This window comes from Prionailurus bengalensis, chromosome D3 (assembly GCF_016509475.1).
Source record: "Prionailurus bengalensis isolate Pbe53 chromosome D3, Fcat_Pben_1.1_paternal_pri, whole genome shotgun sequence".
Taxonomy (NCBI): domain Eukaryota; kingdom Metazoa; phylum Chordata; class Mammalia; order Carnivora; family Felidae; genus Prionailurus; species Prionailurus bengalensis.
The window spans coordinates 79004198-79014627 of record NC_057356.1 but is presented as its reverse complement, the minus strand read 5'-3'; the positions used below and the strand labels follow the sequence as shown (position 1 = coordinate 79014627).

Below are 10430 nucleotides of genomic sequence, written 5' to 3'. Positions count from 1 at the left end.
AAATGAAAATATGAAGACCGATCCAGCTTGTAGCTTAGACTGCTGTTTCTGCTGCCTCCCATAGCAACTCAGGTAGGAAAACTCCCTGTCATTCATACCACTATTACAGAAATTACATTCTAATGGTGTTTGATGTGTTTCCAAAAAACACTTCCTTTAATTTTACTCTCTTGTCCGCTCTCTAGGACTCAGGAACAAGCCCTTTCCCTTTCTTTCTCATAATAATTTTTCTTATCTGAAATGATGCTAGCTCTTGATTTGTTTACCTGTTTATTATTTGTGTATTTCCTCCTTTTCAACCCCAATAAGAGAAAATGTGGGAAATCAAATAGCTATGTCCTAGTTAAGGAGATTATAGGGAATGCATTACACTGCTTTCTGGCCATGTTTCCTCTAGGAAAATTGTTTTGAAGATAGGGACCCTAGATTTCTTGTTCACTGATATCTTTATTGGTAACAACACTATCTGGAACCAAGTAGGTGTTCGGTAATTATTGACTGACTGAATGGCTGACCGGTCTAAAGGGTATTCCCAGTTACAGGCATCCTGATGTTAAAAAAAAAAAATCATTGAGGCGCCTGAGTGTTGGTTAAGTATCCAACTTAGCTCAGGTCATGATCTTCCAGCTTGTGGGTTCGAGCCCCACATCAGGCTCTGTGCTGACAGCTCAGAGCCTGGATGGAGTCTGCTTTGGATTCTGTGTCTCCCTCTCTCTCTGCCCTTCCTTTTCTTGTGCTCTGTCTCTCTCGCTCTCATAAATACATTTTCAAAAAACTTTAAAAAATTAAAAAAAATCATCTCTTTATGCCAATATTGAGTTTTGATCCAAATCTGCTCTTTGGTCGTCTCTTCCATTGGAATTCATTTTTCCCCTGAACAGTTCTCAGTTTTTCAGGCCAACAGAGCCCAATGGAGTGAGGGTGGCTATGCCTTCTAGGATGGGGCCAACTGTCCCTCAGACCACAGAGTTAAGCATGGCTCCACCCCATGCCGGTGGTATACTCTCGGGCAATGTATTTAACCTCCTAGTGTCTGCTTTCCCTCAACTACCTAACTAACCTTCCTCAACTGAACTAACAAGAGTGTCTGCCTCTTATGGTTAGCGTGAGGATTAATAGAGTAATATGTGTAAAGCACGTAGAGCAGCTCCTGACACATAGTAAGTGCTTGATAGATGTTGTTATTATTATATTAGTCTGGGCTCCCAGCAAGAGTTATGTGTCTGTCTCCCTCTCTTGAGGTTAACAAGGAATCTGCATATATAGAGGTGGTGGCCGAGGTAGATAGAGCTTGTTTGCAAATTACTACCTGGGAATTATTTTATTCCAAAGCCCTTTTGTGAAAAATTCCAGACAGTTTTAATTCTGATTTTTTTTTCTACGAATGCCCATGATGGGAATAGGTATATCCTACTTCTTAGAAAAGTCCGAGGCAGAGAAAGGTTAAATGATTTGCTCAAGGACATAACAAATGAATGGTGACTGGGAGATAGAAATTATATGACTTCTAGTCCACTGCCCCAGACCGGGCTCATTCTATTTAGATGTTATGTTCATACTTAATATTATAGATCCAAACGACCTGGACCCATATCACATTTCCTGTATCGTAGCAGTATGCAGATGGTGAGCATAAAAAGAAGGTTACAAGTCAAATGTTGTATCGTGGACAGAAAGACTATAAAATTGAAACATGATCCTCTCTATTATTCCACTTTTATTTGAGGCCTATTCTTTCTTTTTATTCACTTGAAAATACTATTTATTTGCTTTGTGGAGAAGGCCTATTCTAGTTTGAAATTATTTCTGTCAATTGCAAAATAAAGTTATCAACTATATAAAATAAAAGATCACCTTGGCAACTTCAAAAATAATAAAGTATGCTATTATAAGAGGTAAATTTTTACACTAGCAGCAATTTATAATAAAACATTAAATCCATATTTATTGCATGAAAAAATAAATTGGACCACATTTGTACCCACTCCTTTACAGCCACGCACTATATTAGGGAAGAAAGCTGTAATACAGAATGGAAATACACAAATAGAGAAATACTTCCTCGAGCCGGTTTAGTGACTGAGACTAAGGTGAGCTTCTTTTGTTAAAATTGCATACGGTATTTCATGGGTTGCAACTAGATAGAGGCTTAGTGAAACCAGCACTGTGGGGTTTATCCAGTGCTATGGAGTTCCTCAGTGTGGGGCTGGGGAAAAGGACAGACCGGAACATCTGGCTGTGGAGCCAAGGCGAGGCAGCTGGAAACAGAGGAGATGTGGCAAGGGCCAGACTTCTGACAGCAGCAGGAAAGGCAGCGATCCAAGCATCACAAACAGCTCTGAGGTCCAACAGATGAACAAGGTGAGGAACGGGTTGCCAGCATTGACCCAGGGGAAGACAAGAGTCCAGTTGGCAGCGTCAGCCCTGAGAGGGCCACCGGGCGAGCCGCTTGGTGACCGTTGTGCAAGGAGGCACCAGAGCGAAGGAGCACTTGGACTGAAGCCTGTCTCCCAGCAGTGGGAGTGAGGGAGCCCAGCCAACAGACTCAAGGGCTGGTGAGTGACGTGAGACATACTCTTCCGGTGTGTCTCCACGCTGGAAGAGGAAGGAGATATTGAAAGGGGAAACTAGCAAGTGGGAAAAAAAAAATCATGGCTGACTTGTAACCTAAAATAAAACCTGGATCTGTTTCAGTTCACGCGATGATTTTTTGAGGCAACACACACGTTACTTCTGTTAATAAAAAGGATACCGTGATGTTCCGTGACTTACTGAACTCTTCTTCCACGTCAAGTACTCCTTAGTCTCCCATGACTCATACAAAAACCCCGCCTACGAAACATTATTATGCCCATCATGGTGTTGATGAAAACGGATTCAAAATAACATTACATGATTCTCCTGAGGTCACCTCGTGGAAGCATCAAGATTCTAGCAGGTCTCATGAACTTGCTAACTAGCTCTACTCTCTCTGCCATTTAGGAACCCACGTCAGATATTGACGAAGATGTGCAAACTTAAATAAACCTATTTGTGTAACAGAAAGATAAAAGGGTATATATATATGGCAAGGTAGACTCTGAAGGAAGCCGTGACTTACAAATGGAGTAGGAATCTGCCAGAGATGGTGAGGTTTGTGTACGTGATTAAACACAAGTCTATGACAAAGGCCTCTATGAATCTATGATCAGCATGTCAGTGAAAAAGAGGAAGGAAAGTATATTAACAATGAGCTGAAACCAGCCACTTGGAAACTCTCCTATGCCATCGTATAATTTGCTGTAATCTCTCAACTCTAGGGGGGACAATGAAGACAGTGGGAATATTAATCCATGGCAGTAATTCGACAGGAAACATAATCTGTCTATAGACTTGATTCTTTAAAAATCGTGGATGTTTGAGATGGCCAACAGGCACATGAAAAGATGCTCAACGTCGCTCCTCATCAGGGAAATACAAATCAAAACCACACTCAGATATCACCTCATGCCAGTCAGAGTGGCCAAAATGAGCAAATCAGGAGACTATAGATGCTGGAGAGGATGTGGAGAAACGGGAACCCTCTTGCACTGTTGGTGGGAATGCAAATTGGTGCAGCCGTTCTGGAAAACAGTGTGGAGGTTCCTCAAAAAATTAAAAATAGACCTACCCTATGACCCAGCAGTAGCACTGCTAGGAATTTACCCAAGGGATACAGGAGTACTGATGCATAGGGGCACTTGTACCCCAATGTTCATAGCAGCACTCAACAATAGCCAAATCATGGAAAGAGCCTAAATGTCCATCAACTGATGAATGGATAAAGAAATTGTGGCTTATATACACAATGGAGTACCACGTGGCAATGAGAAAGAATGAAGTATGGCCCTTTGTAGCAACATGGATGGAACTGGAGAGTGTGATGCTAAGTGAAATAAGCCATACAGAGAAAGACAGATACCATATGGTTTCACTCTTATATGGATCCTGAGAAACTTAACAGAAACCCATGGAGGAGGGGAAGGAAAAAAAAGAAGAGGTTAGAGTGGGAGAGAGCCGAAGCATAAGAGACTCTTAAAAACTGAGAACAAACTGAGGGTTGTTGGGGGGTGGGAGGGAGGGTAGGGTAGGTGATGGGTATTGAGGAGGGCATCTTTTGGGATGAGCACTGGGTGTTGTATGGAAACCAATTTGATAATAAATTTCATATATTAAAAAAAATAAAGAAGAGGTTGACTAAACTTGAAAAAAAATTAAAAAAATAAAAATTGTGGATGTTTGGGGCACCTGCGTGGCTCAGTCATTTAAGTGTCCTATTCTTGATTTTGGCTCAGGACATGATCTCACAGTTCATAAGATTAAGACCCACATTGGGCTCTGTGCTGACAGCATGTAACTTGCTTGGGATTCAATTTCTCTCTTTCTCTCTCTGCCTGTCTCTCAAAATAAATAAATAAATAAATAAATAAATAAATAAATAAATAAATAAATAAACATTTTTTAAAACGTGGATTCTTTATTAATTAATGATCACAGACAAAAAGCTCAGTGTTGCAAAGATGAAGTAAAGGATACAAGCACCAAGATTTGTTACAGTCAGGATACTGATAGTTCATCAGATGAGGCCACCCTCAGACCTTGAGGCTGGATAGATGTGTGGTGTAAAATAATAATCTGCATTATTGAGTACAAGATACATCTTTGCCCCTCGAGAAGGTCCGCCACCAGTTTGGCCTCTGCAGGGTCATAGGCTGCCCTCTTTCCTTAAACCTTATGAACCAACCTCTGCTCGCTTCAAACTTTCCTTCTGTAGCTTCCTCAACTGTCAGCCTTCACAGACTTGAAGACAGTTAATGCCTTGCTCTGGATTAGTCTTTGGCTTAAGGGAATGTTGTGGCTGGTTTGATCTTCTATCCAGACTAAAACTTGCTCCATTTCATCAATAAGGCTGTTTTGCTCTCTTATCATTCACATGTTCACTGGAATAGCACTTTAATTTCCTTCTAGAACTTTTCCTTTCTTTGGCTCACTGTTTGGTGTAAGAGGCCCAGCTTTCAGCCTTTGTCAGCTTTTGACAGGCCTCCTCACTAATCTTAATTATTTCCAGCTTTTAAAGTGAGAGATGTGTGGCTCTTCCTTTCATTTGAACACTTAGAGGTCATTGCAGGGTTATTAATTGGCATAATCTTAATATTCTTATGTCTCAGCAAATAGGAGGCCCAAGGAGAGGGAGAGAGATGAGGGAATGGCCAGTCGGTAGAGGAATCAGAACACATACAACATTGGTCAGTTAAGTTTGCTGTCTTCTATGTCCATGGTTTGTGGTACCCCAAAACAATTGCCATAGTAACATCAAAGATTACTGATCACAGATCATGGGGCACCTGGGTGGCTCAGCTGTTTGAGCACCAATTTTTGATTTTGTCTCAGATCGGGATTCCAGAGTCGTGGGATCAAGCTCCACATCGGGCTCTGCACTGAGTGTGGAGCCTGCTTGGGATTTTCTCTCTCCCTCGGCCCCACCTCCCCCCCACCCCCAGATAAAAAAAAAATTACTGATCATAGATCACCATAACAAATATAATAATAATGAAAAAGTTAGAAATGCTGCAAGAATTACCAAAATGTGACCCAGAGACATGAAATGAATAACTACTGCTGGGAAAACAGCACCAATAGACTTGCTCTATGCAGGGTGGCCACAAACCTTTGATTTGGAAAAAACTCAGTATCTATGAAGCACAATCAAATGAGGGCCTGCACTTTATATATTTTACTCCACTCTCTTCTTGCTTGCATGGTTTCTGAAGAGAAGTTGCATGTAATTCTTATTTTTGTTCCCCTGTAGGTAAGCTTTCCCTCCACCCCCTCCCACAGCTTCTTCCAAGATTTTTTCTCTAATTTCAAAGTATATGCCTGGGTGTAGGTTTTAGGGCAGCTGTCCTTCTAGGGGTCCTCTGAGCTTCCTGGATCTGTCTTTTGGTGTCTGACATTGATTTGAGGTAATGCTCAGTCATTATTCTTTGAGCACGATTTCTTCTATTCCTTTCTCTCTTTTTTCTCCCAGTACTCCCTCTATGTATATGTTACATCTTTTGTCGCTGTCTTAGAGTCCTTACATGGTCTGTTATGGTGTTTTGTTTTGTTTTGCCTTGTTGTTGTTGTTGTTGTTGTTGTTGTTTTCCAGTCTTTGTTCTTTTTGCCTTTTCAGTTGTGGAGGTTTCTGTTGAGATATCCTTAAGCACAGACTGTGTCCAGTCTATTAGTAATCCCATCAAAGGCACTCTTTATGTTAAGGTGTTTTTGATCTCTGGCATTTCTTTTTGGTTCCTTCTGAGGATTTCATCTTTCTGCTTACATCACCCATCTGTTCTTACATGCTGTCTACTTTACCCATTAGAGCCCTTAGCATATTAATCATACCATTTTAAATTACTGGCCTGATCATTCTAACATCCCTGCCTGGTTTTGGTGCTTGTTCTGTCTTTTCAAATTGTCTTTTTGGCCTATTGGTACACGATGATCATATCCCAGCAGATTAGGCTCTGCTTTACTGGTTTCTACCGAGATCAGGTCTTGTTAGGAAGAACTGAGTGCTCTGGCATATTTCAGAATGGTTTCTCTTCCTCCCCGACCCCTGTTCGAAGCATAAGGGCATTTTTATTAGACATTCACTATAGGAACCTGGTCAGACTTCTAGAGGGAAATCTCACAAAGTCGTGGGGTCTCCTGATGGCTGGATCTTCCTTGGGTTTTTATCTCTCAGATTTGTCCACACTGAGCCTCCAGCAACATGTCAGTTACAGTTCAGATTTTTCTTTCCCCAGCACTGGTTCCCGAGGCAGGCAGTTTCCACTTATCAGCCTCTAGTTCAGTAAATTGTTATCTCTGTATTTTGCTGTAGGTCTTTTCAGTCATTGAGATAGTGGTTTGCTTTGTATCCTCATGTCTCTTACATATCCTGGAAGTTTGCTCAGCTTTTTACTTCTTGTTAGGATGTTGTGGCAGCTTCTTGGCTTCTTACATTCAGAAGCAGAAACTGGAAGTGTAGCTGTACTAGTTTTTATTGCCGCTGTTACAAATTGCCAGAGACCTAAGGGTCTAAACCACACATATTTATTATCTTTTGGTTTTGGAGGTCAGAAATCTAAAATGGGTCTCACTGGGTTAAAATCAAGGCGTCAGCATAGCCGTGCCCCTCTGGAGGCTCTAAGGACGTCTATTTTCTTACCTTGTCCAACTTCTAGAGGCCACCTGCATTCCTTGGCTTGTGGACTTCTCTTCCATCTTCAAAGCCAGCAATGGCTGCTTAAGTCTTTCTTATATCACTTCATTTGATACTGACTCTTCTGCTAACTTCTTCCACTTTCAATGATCCTTGTGATTTCATTGGGCCCACCCAAGTAGTCCTGGATAATCTTTCTATTTTTCGGACAGCTCATTAGCAACCTCACTTCTGTCTGCAACTTTAATTCTTCCTTGCCTTATAATATAATATATTCACAGGTTCTGAGGATGAGGCATGAACATTTTTAGAGCACTATTACCCTGCTTACCACAGCAGTCACATAGCTTGTGGCTTTTTTTTTTTTTTTTGAGAGAGAGAGAGAGACAGAGACAGAGAAAGAGTGTGAGCAGGGGAGAGGAGTGGAGAGAGGGAGAGAGAGAAAGAGAGAGACTCCCAAGCAGGCTCTGTGTTTAGCATGGAACTTGATTCGGGGCTCAGTCCCACAGCCCTGGGATCATGACCTGAGCCAAAATCCAGTCGAACACTCAACCACCTGAACTATCCAGGCACCTCTATAGCTTGTGGCTTTTAAGACAGCTTTTCAGGTAACTGACGACTCTTAAATAAACAGGTACTTTCAGTGGTAGAGATCATGCTTTGTTTTCTGTTTCTCTTCTGTCTTCTATTAATATTGACATAAAAATGACCATTCTATTTTAGTTCTTTAGCTTTCTGGTTTGACTCCTATTAATCTTAATTCACAAAACCTAGTCCACATTGTGTTTTAATATATCCAGTATGGTACCTCCCTAATTTTATTAAGGTCACCAAAATAGCTCAAATCAGGAAAGAAATGAATGGACTTCATTATATTCATTGCCTTGGCCACATTTGTCACATTGGTCCAATTTGTCAGATGAGCAACTTTTATTTATATCTCTAAGTTTCACTATTATGTGTTTAGATCAAAGGCAAATAAAGGAAAGACTGCTAATATAAAACAGGTTTTTTAAAAAAAAAATTATAAAACTTATATGTTATGTAAGTTTTAAAATATAATCTGTTATAAAAACTACAAAATTATAAATATTACATAAGTATTTAAAATTACCTGGGGCGCCTGGGTGGCGCAGTCGGTTAAGCGTCCGACTTCAGCCAGGTCTCGATCTCGCGGTCCGTGAGTTCGAGCCCCGCGTCAGGCTCTGGGCTGATGGCTCAGAGCCTGGAGCCTGTTTCCGATTCTATGTCTCCCTCTCTCTCTGCCCCTCCCCCGTTCATGCTCTGTCTCTCTCTATCCCAAAAATAAATAAACGTTAAAAAAAGAAATATTTTAAAATTACTTAAAAATTTTTTTATAATTTACCTGGCATTCAAATAAAGTAAATAAACAGTAATTGTTTTTATATTTTTTAATGTAAATTTTTGACAAAATGAAATTTATATTTATACTCAACAGGTTTTGGGGAAAATGACTAATCATTAGAAATTATATTCTGCCTATTTATATATGATTGAATTTTTAAGACATTCATCAGTTATTCTTAGAGACAAAATCAAGCACAAATACAATGCAGTATAAACTTTTAAAAATTTTTATTAGTTTTCCAATTTTTTATCCTGGATACAATAATTTTTTTTCTTTCAATACCTGACCTATATTCTCAAAGAGTAGTTGCCATTGACTTAATTTTTTAATTTAATTCCATTTTAATTTTACTGAAATTACATTTTAATAATTTGCGATGATCTCTGTTTAACAAGTTGTAAAAATATATAGGCATATCTCTCTTTATCTTAGCAGCTACAGATGGCTGGGGCCAACTGCTCACAACTTTTACAAATATGAGTCATAAGTGGGTAGAAATGACCTTTTGGAGCCCCTTCTGGTGTTAATATCCAGGTGTCCACATTATGTATGTATGTTTCAATGCTGGAGTCTCGAGATCTCAAAAAGCTGTAGTGAAAGCATCTTCAGAACCAAATAGAAGTGTACTTTATTTTAATTGTCATCCATTTGCAAACCAAACCCAGAATGGGATATTGCAGGACCTGAATGTTTATATAACATAACCCTTATTTCTGTCATGCTCCATTATTTATGTGCTGTATTCTGCCATCACTGGGTAATTAACTCTCTTTGTCCTTGGTATCCAGGTGAGTATTACTACCAGTCACATTTTACTTTTAGGCACCTTGAAAAAATGAGTATGTGAATGGTATGCCTACACAGGTTCTGCATACAGATTCTGTTGAATGCCACTAAAGGGAAACAGGATGTGAGGCAGAGCTTCCCTGATGGGATAAGAGATGTAAGGAAATGTTTTAACCAGTGTTTTGAATCTCATTTGTTGAATTTCATTGAATGAACCTGCGTTAGAAAAGCAACTATTGTAAGGTCTGTGGAGGATGCAAAGATAGATCTGATGTAGTTCTGTCTCTCAGAGTTAAGAATCAAAAGAGGCAGGTGGATTCGTTAGTAACTATAAGGCAGTCAAGATGTTATAATAGAGATAAGGCAAGAAGAGATTGATTTCAGTTTTAATTTTGTTTTCGAGATAGGTTATGAATATGGGGGTATTAAAAAATGTTTTATTTTAAATAATTACAGACTTATAAGAAGTTGCCAAAATAGCATGGAGAGATCCAATGTACTCCCTGCCCAGCTTCTCTTAATGGTACCATGTTATAGAACCAGTACATTCATCAAAACTAGAAAATTGGTATTGATACAACACAATTAAGTAGACTACAGACTTGACTGAGTAGTCTTTTAATATGCAGAACTAGAAGAGGGAAGGAGAAAGGAACTCTAGGTTGAGGAAATAGCATTTGGTTGAGTACAGGTCATGAGAGAATATGGATTATTCAAGAAATCTGCTGAAAGGGACTTTAACAAGTAAGCCCTTCCCTTCCACTTTATAAATGAACTAATGAGGCCCAGAGAGATTAAACAACTCACTTATTTCCTTTTCTTTCCTTGGTTAGTGACTGAGTTTACGTATTTTTATACCGCACATGCTGGTCTCCAAGATCTTAGTCCAGGAATGGTCCTCCTGAAAGTATGTTTTCTTAGATGGAATAAATACATGGTTATTCTTTTGGAACCTCTATCAAGATCGCACTCCAGGTGCATTTTTTCCTCTGAGTCCCCAGAGCCTAGTGCAATATCTGACACACAATAGATGCTCAGGAAATATCTACTGAATAAATGAACCAATGAATC

At 39.7% G+C, this 10430-nt stretch overlaps 1 pseudogene; it reads right to left on the bottom strand.

Annotated features, from left to right (window-relative positions):
- Positions 1-2991: 2991 nt before the first annotated feature.
- LOC122470819 lies at positions 2992-4678 on the bottom strand (annotated as a pseudogene).
- Between the last annotated feature and the right edge of the window lie 5752 nt (positions 4679-10430).